A 14,036-nucleotide genomic window follows, 5' to 3' on the forward strand; every position below is an offset into this window, starting at 1 on the left:
TGGCCTGATTTCCCCTGGATCAGGAGGCATTGTTTACCATTAGCCTGAAGACCTTGTGAATATCCCTGAAACACAGGTTAAGCCTCCAAGAAATTTCTCTGTTATAGACACTTCTCTAAAAGAACATGTGTTATCAGAATCCTACTTGCTCAGTGTCCTCTGTCTCTGGCTTACAGACCGCTCACTGGAATACAGTGCATTCCACTCTGGGCATCACAGAGTGAGTTCAGAGGACAGTGATTCTGATAAGGAAAATTCAGGAGGTCAAGGATAGGAGGCTAGTTCAAGGATGACAGGGGGAAAGTCAAGACAGAGAATTAAGTTTCCCAATTTGAGGCCCTTATTGTTCCTTAGACATAGCTATGACAGTTAAAATGTAAAAGGAGGAAATTAAAAGGAAAGGCTATATTCTAAATTAAGAGAGATTTCTGTGCAATATTTAAAATGGAATGGTAAAGTAATTCGCAGCTAGAAGCCAAATTTTGGAGTTCAGTTTCTGTGGAATAATAGGGAATATTAAAATAGATAAATTAAATTAAATTAAATTAAATGGTATTGGATACACCACTACATTGGTCCCAGTGAAAGAGAGACTTTGTAAATTGGAAGGCAGTTCTGAAGAATCCGTGCAGGACACAGCCCGGGAAGACAAGGATCAACTTGAAAGAGCTGGAGGAGAAGGTAAGTTCCAATATAGCGTCTATCATTTCAGTGAAAGAAAAAGAGTGGTTGGGGAGAAGCAATACTTGAAGTGATGGCTAAGAATTTTGAAGAATTGAAGATGGTCATGACTCCTCCAATGGAAAGCACATACTATATTTGAGTGGCTTAACCACTGGACAATGGAGCCTGAAGGAAGCAGAAATTAGAGAGAAAAGAGCAGTTCCAAAAGGGAACTGTGATTTTTACCTCCATAATGGTTCATCTGGGCCTATCGTCTTGTTATTTTCCAAATGAATTACATACCTTTCCTCAAATTCTACTACACAGCCTCCCCTAGAGTCAGGCAATTCTCTTTCACTAACCCTTTTCTTCTCCCGTCTGGATCTTTTAGCAGAGCGACTTGCCATCTTCAGACTCGCTCTCCCCATCACCTTTTTTTTTTTTATTAAATTTTTTATTTATTTTCAGCATAACAGTATTCATTGTTTTTTCACAATGTTTATAGCAGCAATGGCCACGGTCCCCATCACCTTTTCAGAGGAGATTAGACAGCCAACGTAAACCTGACCAGCAGGGGCGCCTGGGTGGCTCAGTGAGTTAAAGCCTCTGCCTTCGGCTCAGGTCATGATCCCAGGGTCCTGGGATGGAGCCCCACATCGGGCTCTCTGCTCAGCAGGGAGCCTGCTTCCCCCTCACTCTGCCTGCTTCTCTGCCTACTTGTGATCTCTGCCTGTCAAATAAATAAATAAAATCTTAAAAAAAAAAACCTGACCAGCAATTTCCATTTATGAAGGTGTCACTGAAAGATGTCTATTTCTGAGCCCCTTTCCCTTAATTCCCTGATATAGAAGACAGAGCAACAGCTCTAAAATCACAACTCACAGCAGACTTTGGTTTTACAAGGCTCTGTTATGTATGCTAACCTCATTTAATTTTTACCAAAAAAGGTAAAGCAGTCATTATCACTACCAGGGAATCAAGGATCAAGAAGCTTAGGTAAGGTGTCAAAAACCAACACCCAGCAACAAACCACGTGCCAGGGTCTCCAAATCAAGAGATGGTTAATCACCCCGGATGGCCGAAGCCATCCGGTCTAAGAGCAAATCAAAAGAGATGGTTCTAATGTTCCGAGTTGCTTCCAGAAGGGAGAGTTTTGTCTACTTCTCATTGCATCTTATCTGTCTGTCCCCCATACCCTCAGTGGGCTCTGTAGTCCCTAATCCTCCCTTTCTGACACTCAAAAGAGATATTCCCATAGAGCCACAGTTATGGTAGCAGAGATAATTAGTAACTGCAGAGAGAAGGCATTCAGTAGATGTGTACTGCACTGAATTAGAATTATAGCTCAGACTTGTTACAGGGCTAAGTCAACCACCAGTGCATTGGCCAGAGAAACCAACCAGTATTTTTCTATCCCCAGTGCTCACTCGGCTCTAGCTACTCTGGCCTTCATGTTGTTCCTTGAATATAACAAGTTCACTCCTGAGTCTGGAACTTTCCTCCCCTACTCTCTCACTCCTTCAGGTCACTCTCAGATAAGGCCTTCCTGAGTTAGAATCCCAGCCCCATCCTGGCACTCCTCGTTCCCCTTCCCTAGTCTAGTTCTTTCCATGGCATTTAGGATCACTCAGCATATCATAGATATTACTTCTCTGTGTTTCTCTGTCTCCCCTGCCCAGGGTACACACTCCTTGAGAACAAGGGGTTTTTTTTATATGCTTTGTTCCCTGCAGGCTCCCCAGTGCATAGAAAAGTGCCTGCCATATTGGAGTGCTCGAGATGTGTCTGCCGAATGAATGAACAAATTCATTTACAATATTATTTCTGTGGACTTCCAGTTTCAAACAACAAATTTTCACCCTGACTTTTGGAACATAAACTAGTTCACAAATACGGATCTTCTGGAAATGTTTTGTGTACTAATAATGAAATACAGAAATCATTTTTAATAAGCTCAGTCTTCCCTCAGGTCAAGTTGTGCACCATCCAAACCTTGAGATAAGTATAAGGAAGAAGCCTCATGGAGCCCCCTGGGTCAGCTCGAAGCTGTGTGGGGACAGAGCAGGTGCTTTGTTCAGTGGGAGCTGTGGTGGGAGGACTAAAACAGGAGAAGAAAGACACCCGGGAAGAGAACACCAACCCAAGAGGCTGGAAATTGAGAGCCTACTCAGAGTCTTGGACTACACTGGGTGGTGTGGGTCAGAAAGTCACAATTATGATCCCAAGGAATCAATAAAGCAGGGAGGGGACAATTGAAGGGGAGGGGCCCAAGGGGGCACCCAAGAGAATGGGAAGTGTGCGTTCCAACGAGCATCAAGGAGGAAGATAGCGGGGCTTCTGGGGTTTTCAGAGAAGGCTCATTGGAGGAGGTGGTCCTGCTGCTGACCTTGAGAGGTGGTGGGTCCACAGCCTCGGAAGAGAAGGGGCAAGGCGGGCTTGTTCCCACCTGGGCCAGGAGAACTGTTGCTGCAGAAACAGAGCCCGGGGTGCTACGAACACAAAGCTCTGTGCTAGCAAATCTAAAAATACTCACCCTCTATTTTTTTCTTTCCCTCTTGGTCCCTTTTCTTCCCATCCTCCTTCCTATTTTCTTCCTTCTCTGATTATCCTTTCTGGCAAGGCTTGGACGCATTTGCTCATCCCACCAGGGAATCTCTTACCCGCGGGGTGGGTCAAACTCTTGCTGGACTCCCTGCTGTTCAGGTACAGGTTGGCAGCAGCTCCAAAGGCTCCCTGCCCCCCTCAACTCAGTCCTTGCAAATGCCAGTTAACAGGTGTCAGCAATGCTGGCCTGGACTAAGAGACCCATGTCTGCATAACAACCCAACTATTTTGGCTATCCAGCCGGCGAGCATAAATATGGTGGTGTTTGAGCCCTTGGGGCCCGTGGAGTTTACAAGTATGCTGTCAAGATCTCTCCGCTGGGCTGGCGCTTGAAGTGCTGCCAAACAGCCAGGGGACTCCTGTGCTTTCATGTGTTCCCAAGCGCAGGCCGCCCTGGCTCCGGGAGCAGCCCTCTGGGGACCGCGCGTCGGTGTGAATCTCAAACAGCAAGCTGACATTCCGGTTGGGAGTGTGACAGTGCATGCTTGGGTGATGATGCCAGGGCGGCAGGTGACACGGGTCCACTGCAGGGGGGGGGGGGTGGCTGGAGCGGCTTCCAGCTACATGTCCTCAGAGCTCTGAAGGATGGCACCAGGGTCAGAGAAGAGTTACAAAACGAGGTTACAAAATCCGGATGTCCTGATCAAGTCGAGACCACTGAGATGGGGCACTGGGAGCCTAAGCTGCACTAGTGTTCCCCAAAAGCATCTGACTTGGGCTCATCTAGGATTAGAACACTGCAACCCAGAGAAACAGACCACTGTCAACCAGAGAAAGCACACACATGCCATCTCTCAGATGGGCAAAGAGGAGGCACCCATGTGATGGGACCTAGATGCCTCCCTGAGGAATTCCTTTTTGGGGGCCATCGCCTCCCCCTTCCCGTGCACCCCCCCCCCACCCTGCCCCAGGCCTCATGCCCGCCACTGAGCTTCTAACTCAGGATAAACATCTGAAAACAAAGTGGCTGCCAGGGAGGAGAAAAAGAGAGGCGAGGGTGGAATGGGATGGGGTGGGGCATGGCGACAGGAAGAGCTCAAAAGATTCTCAGGTTGGGCGACGACCAAGGTTGGCTTGTCCCCAGGGCAGTTTGGCCTTGGCCCTGCAGGCTGGAGGGAGCAGGTGTAACACATGCTTCCGCCGCTAGGGGCAGCATTTCCTCCGCCTTTACCACTGCACCTCAGGCTTTGCTCTGGGGGCTCAGATCTAAGTTTGTGGGACATTTTATAAAATTGGTTCCACTCCAAAAGAACTCTATCACGGGGTTTGAACAAACTTTGCCACATCTGCTTTGTGGTCTGCACAGAAGGTGGGAAAAAGCCATGGTAGGAGGCCTGATCTGGGGACTACTGAGACTAGTGAGATCTCCCCCTCAGGTTCAGCCTGGTTATGCTTTTGTGGTCACTGTTCTGGAAACTCCAAGGAGGAAAGCTTTCCTGACTTCCCCAGCTCTTTTGACCCTCATCGTAGAAGCCTAGTATTTTATAGATTTTACATTCATGGGGACCAACGTCTGGAGAGAGGCAGATCAAGATCATACAAGATCACATACTTTCCCTTGGTCCCTGATCACCTTTCTGCTACAGTATTTTTTGTCCTATCTTGTACATAGCCCATTAACACATTGAGATGATAAAGTACGGTAAATATGCATCCTTGGGAATATTTCCTCTTCCTTGCGGTAGACTGTGAACTCTCTGCAAGCAGGGGTGGCCTTTATTCCTTCAGTCTCTGGTCCTAATTTAACTTATAGCTTCTGTGCAATGCTACTCCAGGTGCTCCTGGCCCCTGATGATTTGAGGGGAAAACAGAGAGTCTGCACAGCCCTGAACTGCCCTGAGAAATGTGAGAATGAACCTAACAAGAATCCCAAAGATAATGTAGAGTCCTGCCCCTCAACTGTCAGGATCTGGAGTACTCATCGACCTCCAAGCAAAAGCCAGATGCCAGTAGAGGGGAAAGAGGAAGCTTTCAAAAAGATGAGGTCAGTTGTCCCGAAAAGAAACCTTATTGGATGAGGACAGAAAACAAATAATTTCACCCAGTGTGAGAAAATAATTAATTTCTCTGCTCCATGGTGGCCAGAGGCCACTGGGCCATAGAATATGAAAGCCAGGTAGGTTTGAGAAGGTTGTCGATGGGTTCATTTTTATTGTACAGTCGGTGCCTGGCCCCGAGATGGCCCAGGAGGAATGTCAGAGCCTCAAATCTTTGCCCATTTTGGGGAAGGCCACTCTGGGCAGACATTTTGCTGATCATAATCACTTTTATATGTAACTGGACCTTAATTCATTTGGTAGTTTGAGCTACGGAAGGGCGGCACAGATTAGAGAGCTATGTCTGTAACTGACGAAATCTGCGCCTGGCATGCATTTGTGGGGAAATTAAAAATAAAATGAGGCTCATCTGAAAAATGCCTGGACTGGAATTAGCCATCTCCTGACCAGTCACGCATGGAACTTTGTCGGAGATGACCAGGACAGAAAAGTGAGACCGGGGCACAGATTGGGCCACACTGTCCGCCAGGCTCCTGGGAGCCTGTCATAATTTATAATGGATTATCTTAGGAAATAGATGAGGATGGCTTGTGTTCAGGAGCCAGGAAGGACTACTTTGGTTTAAAAGAAAAAAAAAAAGGTCCGAAAACATGTCTCAGAAATACACGACCCATTGTTATTTATTCCACAACATACTTAATGCCTTTACTAGGTTTGAATTAACTCATCCAGTCCTGCGCTATGCCCATGACATTTTTGAAGGGAGTTAACACGACCAGGCCAGGTAAACGGCTCCTCTTTCTAGCACTGCTGCTGGGGGACCTGCTTGTACTCTTTGCCATAAGGTAGCTCTCCTAATGAACCAGAGTTTTCACAGTTTATACTTTGAGTTTCAAAAGCTGGGGCTTACACACGCACACACACACACAGGGTATATGCTGCCCTTGAGGCCCACTTTATGTGATTTCATCAAACGTAATCGCTCTGGACCAACTGCATTTGGTTGCACAGAGAGGAGAAAAGCCAGAAGCATTTGCTGACTTTCCTCTGGGCAGTGTGACGGGGCATGCTACAAATTCTGTTTTCCCTCAGGAAGACCCTCGAAGGTACTATCATTCTGCTGATTTTATTGATGAGGCCACTGAGACATGGAGAGATTATACGACTGCCAAAGTCTACCATCTAGTAAGTGGCCCAGTGGGGCTTTGAACCCAGAATGCAGGGTACCAGCCTGGGCATCTACCCTCCCAGTCAAGTCAAGGTGAAGTCAGAATCCTGCAGAAACTGGGCAGGACTGATAATGTCAGAAGAATTTCGAAGCAGCAGCCAGCTCTACCACAATCCTTGGCTCACCTAATGTGGCCCTCAAATCCGGCCTCCTTTTTCTGGAACAACTAGGAAAAAAAACGCACTTTCAACTTAGAAAGGTAGTATCAGTAGAACAACTCACTTTCCATTGTCAGCCCGGCTTTTCCGCCTCAGTATGAAGTGTAATGGGATGTTTTATAAGGATGATAGAGACAGACACTGAAAGGCAGGCGTGTGCATGGAGCTCCCTGGAAAGCTTTGTCATTAGAGGCTGACATTCTTCTTTAATAACAGCCATCTTATTTTTTTTTAAGATTTTATTTGTTTGTTTGACAGACAGAGATCACAAGTAGGCAGACAGGCAGGCAGAGAGAGAGGGTAAAGCAGGCTCCCCACTGAACAGAGAGCCCGATGTGGGGCTCGATCCCAGGACCCTGGGATCATGACCTGAGCCGAAGGCAGAGGTTTTAACCCACTGAGCCACCCAGGTGCCCCAATAACAACCATCTTTTGAGTGCATGGGAATAAAGGTACATACTGAGGAGCACACGTGCGTTTCAGCCACACTGTGCAGCAGACACACACGCTAGCTCTTCCTTCAGAGCTTCTGAGGAACTGCATTCCGTCCTCTGTGGAAAGAAAGACCAAGAGGTCGATTTGTCCAAAATGTATCCAAACACACAGTGCTTCAGAGAGGAGGTATGAATCTTCACACTTAGATTTCAGGGGAGGTTTCAGGGTGGAAAGGAGGGACGGACGAGAAGCCTAGATGCAAAGTATAGTCACAGCTTTCCTGCATGACCCATCTGTGTCACACAGCAATAGAGAGAGAAAGAGAGAGTGAGAGAAAGAGTGAGAGAGAGAGAGAGAGAGAATGTGTGTGTATGTGTGTGTGTGTGTGTGTGTGTGTGTGTGTGTTTGGGGGGGGCACTCACTGGGGAAAAGTTCCGTGTGCTCCTCTACAACACCCTGTGTCATCTATGGAGTAAAGGAAACAGGAGGTCATTCGCTGCTGAGGGATTTCAGAAATATGTCCCATATGTCCCTGCCTAACTTTACCCCTGCCTCACAGATGCATGAATTCTGTCACTGGGTGGAACGAAGAAGGAACAACACCGAACGGGCAGCTACCCTGTGCCACACACCGTGCAGGCTCATTCTCCCATCTTCTTAATCCTCATTAATATGTCCTCTGAGATATTATTCTCTTTTTAGAGATGAAGAAATTGAAACTAAGACAGGTTAGGTTACTTGCCAAACGTTACATAACCAGTAGGCAGCCTAAGATTCAAGTCCATGTGCATCGGACTTTGTCCCCTGTTAAAATAGGACTGTCTGTGGGAGAGGTGGCACGTGGAACGCTATCAGTCATGTACACCGTAGCCTAATGAATTGACCCTACCCTTTCCTGAGAGAAAGTTTTGCTTAAAGGTCTTAGATTCCACAAAGCGGAAGAAAGTACAGAAGAGAGGACGGTGATGACGAAGATGCCAATCAGTCACTTGCCAGTTTTACCCAGCCCTCGATTCCCTGGCAATCTTAACAAGCAGGTGAAAGGGGGAAGGGAAGATGTGTCATTTAAGGTCTTCTGTAGACTCTCATTTCTGGAAAGATGGTGCAGAATGGAAATGTTGCTACAGCTCCAAGAGCAGCGATGTTGAGACGGGAGGTGGGGCCTATTGGTGATTGCATGCAGCACAATTCCAGGCACAAAAGCTGCCCACCCTATGTATGCCATAGTGTGGCCCAGGGGCTGCAGGGCCTCCAGGCTGACGGGTTCTGGGAATGGCTCTTCCTGGTCCCGCTCCTCGAGCCAGCTTGCTCCGCACCACACTCTCGGCCCATGGGATGTGGCCCTGTGGATTAGAGCAGAGCGCTGGGACTGGCTTTCTCATGTCCAAGCTGTGTGCCCTCCAGTCTGTTACCCACCCTCCTGTTTCTTCATCTGTAAAATGAAAATCAGAAGGCCGGCTTCTCAGGGTCACTGTGAGAGAGACAGGCAGGTGGCACTTACGGTGGTAAGTTAATTATAGCGGTAACTAACGCCAATCATCTTACATGGGGCCCTGCGATCAGAGAGCTGTGGGGCCAGGCTGACTTGACCATCGAGGTCACTTTAAGTCACTACTCAGTGTGAACTGAGGGGTAGCGGGAAGGGCTGTCAGCTCCAAACCCCAAACTACCTTCTTTATCCAAAGCCACAACATCTGAAACTCCACATTCAGGATATGTCCCTTTGGCCACTGCCCCAAGCATCCTTTTCCTAATTCCTTTGATGGGCAACACATTAAATCTATCAATTAATTAAAGCTACCAATGCCAACTACCCACTGGGATTGTCGGGGTATAATAATAAATGCTCTTGCCAAGAACCCACCCCAGCCCCCCTCCCACCTCCACCCCACAGATTAGAACCTCTGGGAGGGGCCCAGGCATTAAAGATATACTTGCCAAGTGTTTCTAAGTTGCCAAATGCATAGCCACGGTTGACAAGCCCTGCATTACACTATTTCACTCTGAAGACTATAAGCCTAGGGAGTCCAAGGAATACAGCAGTGTCCTCAAAGCTTACCACTGTACTTGGCACAAAAACAGTTAGCCTACAAGTTCACTGTTGATGTTGTTGTTGTATGAAGATAAAAGTGTTGATGGTTCTAAATGGACTGCAGTGAAAGCCAGAGGCAAGGTGAGGGACCAAGAGCTGAAAGGCACAGAGGAGAAACACGCTCTAGGTTATTAAAGAAGAGCGAGTCCCACGTCTAAGGAAATCAGCTGGTCGTTACTCTGATATTTCTAACAGCAAAAGACAGACCTCTGACAAGGGACAGATGCTACACGAGGACTGGGGGAGAAAAAAGAAAAGAAACGCTTTTTCAAGTTCTTAGAAGTAACAGAATACAAAGAGATAAATTTTTCAATTAAATATATCCACAGGTCCGCTGGCAGTTGGAAGAAATAGAAAACTACATATTCTGGAAATCAGAGGGCTCTGGCTTCAAATCTCACACCTCCTACTTATTAGCCATAGGACCTGGTAGAAGGAGGTTGGGGGGTTTTCTCTGTATTTTTTAAAAGCCTCTCAGATCCTCAGTTTCTATATCTATAAAAGCATGAATAATACGACAGATTGCCCAGAAGGGATGAAGGATGCTGGTGAAACCGCCAGCACGCAGTACATGACTGATGCATGTAAATTCCCTCTCTCTGTTCTCTCCTTTCCTCCATTCCACCCTAACAAACCAGGAGATGCAGGACTTTGGAGAGAACACCTTTTCAAAATGAGAAATTAGATTATGATTTCTACATTTATTTTTTAAAGTAGCCTCCATGCCCATGTGGGACTTGAACTCCCAACACTGAGATCAAGAGACGCATGCTCCAAGACAAGCTTCTAGGGTATAAGCAAAGCAGTTTATCTGGTGGGCACAAGGAAGTCTACTCCTCCCAGCAAATGATGGGTGAATGTACAAACTTTAGTTATTTGTGTATTTGTTTTGCCTCTATGGTTTGAAGCTCTTTAAATGTAAGGTTTGTGCTTTCTTCTATTTTTTTGTTGCCTGTTGCACTTAGCATAAGCCTACTACACAGTAAGTTTTTGATAAAGATTTCTTGATTCCAGCCCACTCAACTTTTTCTATGTTTCTATGTTTTCTATGTTTCATAGTTATTTCCATCTTCCAATTCAACACCACCATGACTCCCAAAGACAAAACAATCCTGTCTTTCAGCCACAAACTTCAGAAAGAAAATGCTTGAGGTGGTGGCCAGACTGGATTCTCTAAGATCAAACACTAAAATCTGAATACTGACATTTGGAAACCCATTGTGGCAGGCTGAATAATTGTTTCCCCAAAAACGTTCACATCCTAGTTCCCAGAACCTGTGAATGAAGACATTACCTCACATTTGCAGAGGTAATTTAGTTAAGGCTATTGAGATGGAGAGATTATCCTAGATTTTGGGGATAGGTCCATTGTAATCACAAGGGTCCCTCAATCGTGGAAGAAGGAGACAGAAGAGTTAGAATCAGAGTGATGTGGTGTGAGATCAACTCAACCAGCCATTGCTGACTTTAAAGATGGAAGGAGCCATGGGCCAAGAAATACAGGCATCCTCTAGAAGCTAGGAAAGTCAAGGAAACAGATTCTTTCCTGGAGCCTCTAGAAGGAATACAGCCGGCTAACATCTTTACTTAAACCCACTGAAACCCATTTCACACTTCTGACCTCCAAAAACACAAGGTAATAAATCTGTGTTGTTTTAAGCCACTTAATTTTTGGTAATCTGTTACAGAAGCAATAGGAAACTGATATACCATCTTACGTGAATTTTTTCCTGGAAACTTTTCTGATTGTACTGAATCATCAACTCTAGTTGAGAAGAATGTTTCATAAGGGATCTTCTCAACATACCACTTAGTTTTCTGAACTACAATAATTTCCTCTTTCTCCATATATTTGTACCTAATATAGACAGATATATTACAATATATCTATCTATATAATATATATCATATATTAGTACCTAATATAGATAGTATAGATAGATAATATAGACAGAAAATCACCAGAAGGCGCCATATCTAACACAGGGCATACCAGAATAGAAGTGTTCAAGTTAGAGGCTTCACAACTTATTTTTCTCTACTTGTTTTATTCTTTAAATTTGTAATTCTGCATTTTGTGCAGGGGTGATAGTTCAGCAATTCATTCACCGGTACAACATGGACCACCACCAATAATAGAATGGATATTGGCCAACATGCTCCTCCAGTGCACACCAGATGAAAGACTCAATACTGAATTAAAAATTACAATATCTCCTTTTACATATGTATATGGATAAGGTCTAAAGAATTCATCTTCGCTATTTTGTAACACCTCCTACTTCCCAATCCTCAATTAGAATCCATCATATATAGTGTGGTCTTGCATAAATCTCGTTGAGAACTTCTGCTCAAACAGAGTTAAAATAGCTGGGGACGTGAATTCCAGAACTCTGGACCTGCCACCAAGAACCTTTGAAGTACAAAATAAAGACCTAAATATTTTTTGGCAGAATTGCACAAGTCCTCTGGATAAAATAATTTAACCCAAAGGAATGAGGTAAGACTTTTCAGAAGACTCCTTAGGGAAAAGTGAAGGTAAGCAGGTTCATCCATCAATCATACCTTAAAAGCCCCACATCTTCACTTATCAACCACCCTTACAAAAAGTCACATCACACCCCTCAAACACATCTCTCCCCATAACAGTGGCATGAGAAGCTGGATCCCTGAAACAGTCTGGTTTCTTGGCCACCATCCTCTCTTCCCCTTCCTTACTTTAGTTCAGGTCTGCTCCATTTCCTTGACTCAGGGAGCAAATCTTGTTGAATTTTAACTACTATAATTTCATCTCCCTTGTCAGTGATTGGTTTAGAAAGAAGCATGGATCCAATCTTGGCCAATGTTACATAAGGACTTGCTAGGGGGGTTCTGGGAAGACTTCCTTCCGGATAAAAACAGATATGTGCGAAAGGCAGCCTCTCTTCCGCCAACATCCTACAGATATCATATAGAACAGATAAAAGTCTGGATTATCTATGCTGTAGATGTCAACTACTATAAAGTTAAGCTTTATTAATTTTGTATTTTCAATAAGATAGATAGTGACTTAACTGAACTTTACCTTTGCTTTAAAAGAATTTTAGAAAACTAATTCACAGTGTAAATAACATTTGAGAAAGCATAAAGAGGTGCTAACTAAAACAATGAATAAAGGATGGATTCATGATATTATATTTTGTTCATTCATTCATCTAATCAAGAATTGATAAACCCCCTTCAGTGGTGATTATAAAGCCCCATCTTTGAGGAATCAGAGAATCATATGACAAAATTGTGTCAAAATAATCTTTTTTTAAACAAAATATGCTTTCCCCTGGAATGGTGGATAAAGGCACTAATAATAGCATATCCTAATTTTATCAAGGCAATCAAAACATCTAGGTGACATTTCTTTCAATTTTTGTATAAAATATTCTAGAATTCAGTCATTAATTAACAATAATGATTATCAAGATTGACATCTCCATAAGTCAAAATTGATGAGATACAAACTTACTTTCCAGAGACTTCACAACATCCTATTCTGTGACATAATTTGAAAGCCCCTTTTTTAAGTATAAAGTACTATTGATTATTCCTTACTTTGGGATAATTGGACAATGGAACACTGATTAATTCACATTTCTTAAGGGATTAGAAGGGGACAAAGGAGATAAAAATTCAGCTGATCAGTTTCAGACAAATCATTAGATATGGTCCACATGTCACAGTAGTTTCATTCTTATATCCAGAAATGCTCTTGGAATTACTTTGAACAGCTGAACTTTGGGAAGTCTGTACATCACTAGTGTCAGGGGACGCACAATGGAGTAATCATCACATGAGGACAGCCTATTACGGATTGGCACTCCTTCTGAAAAAAATCAAACAGAAGGAAAGAGAGTCATGGTGGTGGGTTCATCTCTTGGATATCCTCCCTGATGGGCAACTAGTTGGCGTTCAAAGTCTGGGCTCCACCAACTGTCATTGGTTGCTCAGCAGCAATTTCTCACAGTGCTGTTCTCATGACACAAGCAAACAGACACTACTTTTGTTCTACTTCGCCCCCACTCCTTAAAGGCAAAAATGCCTTCTTGATGGGTTGGCTCCTGGAACTGTGCAGCCCCCACAGATGATTTCCTTTCTGGCAAGTTGCCTCCTGGTAAACATCACTGGGATGAGCAAGAGGGTGTGTGGGTACGGAGCAGTGAGACAGGGCTTTGACTATGATTATGCTTTTGGTCATCATCGTTTTTAAATTGCAGATTATGAACACAGATTGTATTGGGGATATTGAGGATGGAGGGAAAGGCTTGTGCTTCTTCTGTTCAGGGAACAGTTATCAGAGTTTACCATCTCCAAACTTCCATTGCTTTTGAATTGAAGGAAGAAAGGACTCACAATAGAGTCTTCCTATGCTGGAAAATAGTAAGAGATTCACTTCTGGTTCAGCTGCATCATTACCCCTCCCTCTTGGCTTTCTTTTACAGATCTTTTACCCACATTGGAAGATTGATACATTTCTTTATTTTAGGGCAATTCTCCCAGATGCCGATTCTGAAGATTTGTTTTATAAGGAGGTAGAGGACGAGGGATGGTGGACAGGAAGGGGAAAAAGCCAAATACAGCTGTGATTTTAGGGAAAATTTCACAAAAGGTATTTGTGTCTGATCTTTCAGGAGAACTCTGCAGTGTGGATTAAACCTCCAGGTTTATCCCGAATTGAGGCAATGGGCCTGGGCTTTCATTCTCTTCTGCCAGTCAGTCATTGGCCAAGGGCTCCACAGGGAGATATAAACCCTTAGGTGCTCTGACTTCCAGGATTCAGGCAAACAAAGGAGCAGTCTTCTGAGAGAATCACAATGTGAATCCATAAA

At 44.5% G+C, this 14,036-nt stretch overlaps 1 protein-coding gene across 1 annotated transcript in view; it reads right to left on the reverse strand.

The window, feature by feature from the left end:
• The window catches only part of EGFLAM (EGF like, fibronectin type III and laminin G domains), a 373,971-nt gene that overhangs the window by 243,585 nt on the left and 116,350 nt on the right, over positions 1–14,036 (reverse strand). The gene's annotated exons all lie outside the window — the stretch shown is intronic.

This window comes from Martes martes (assembly GCF_963455335.1).
Source record: "Martes martes genome assembly, chromosome: 5".
NCBI lineage: Eukaryota > Metazoa > Chordata > Mammalia > Carnivora > Mustelidae > Martes > Martes martes.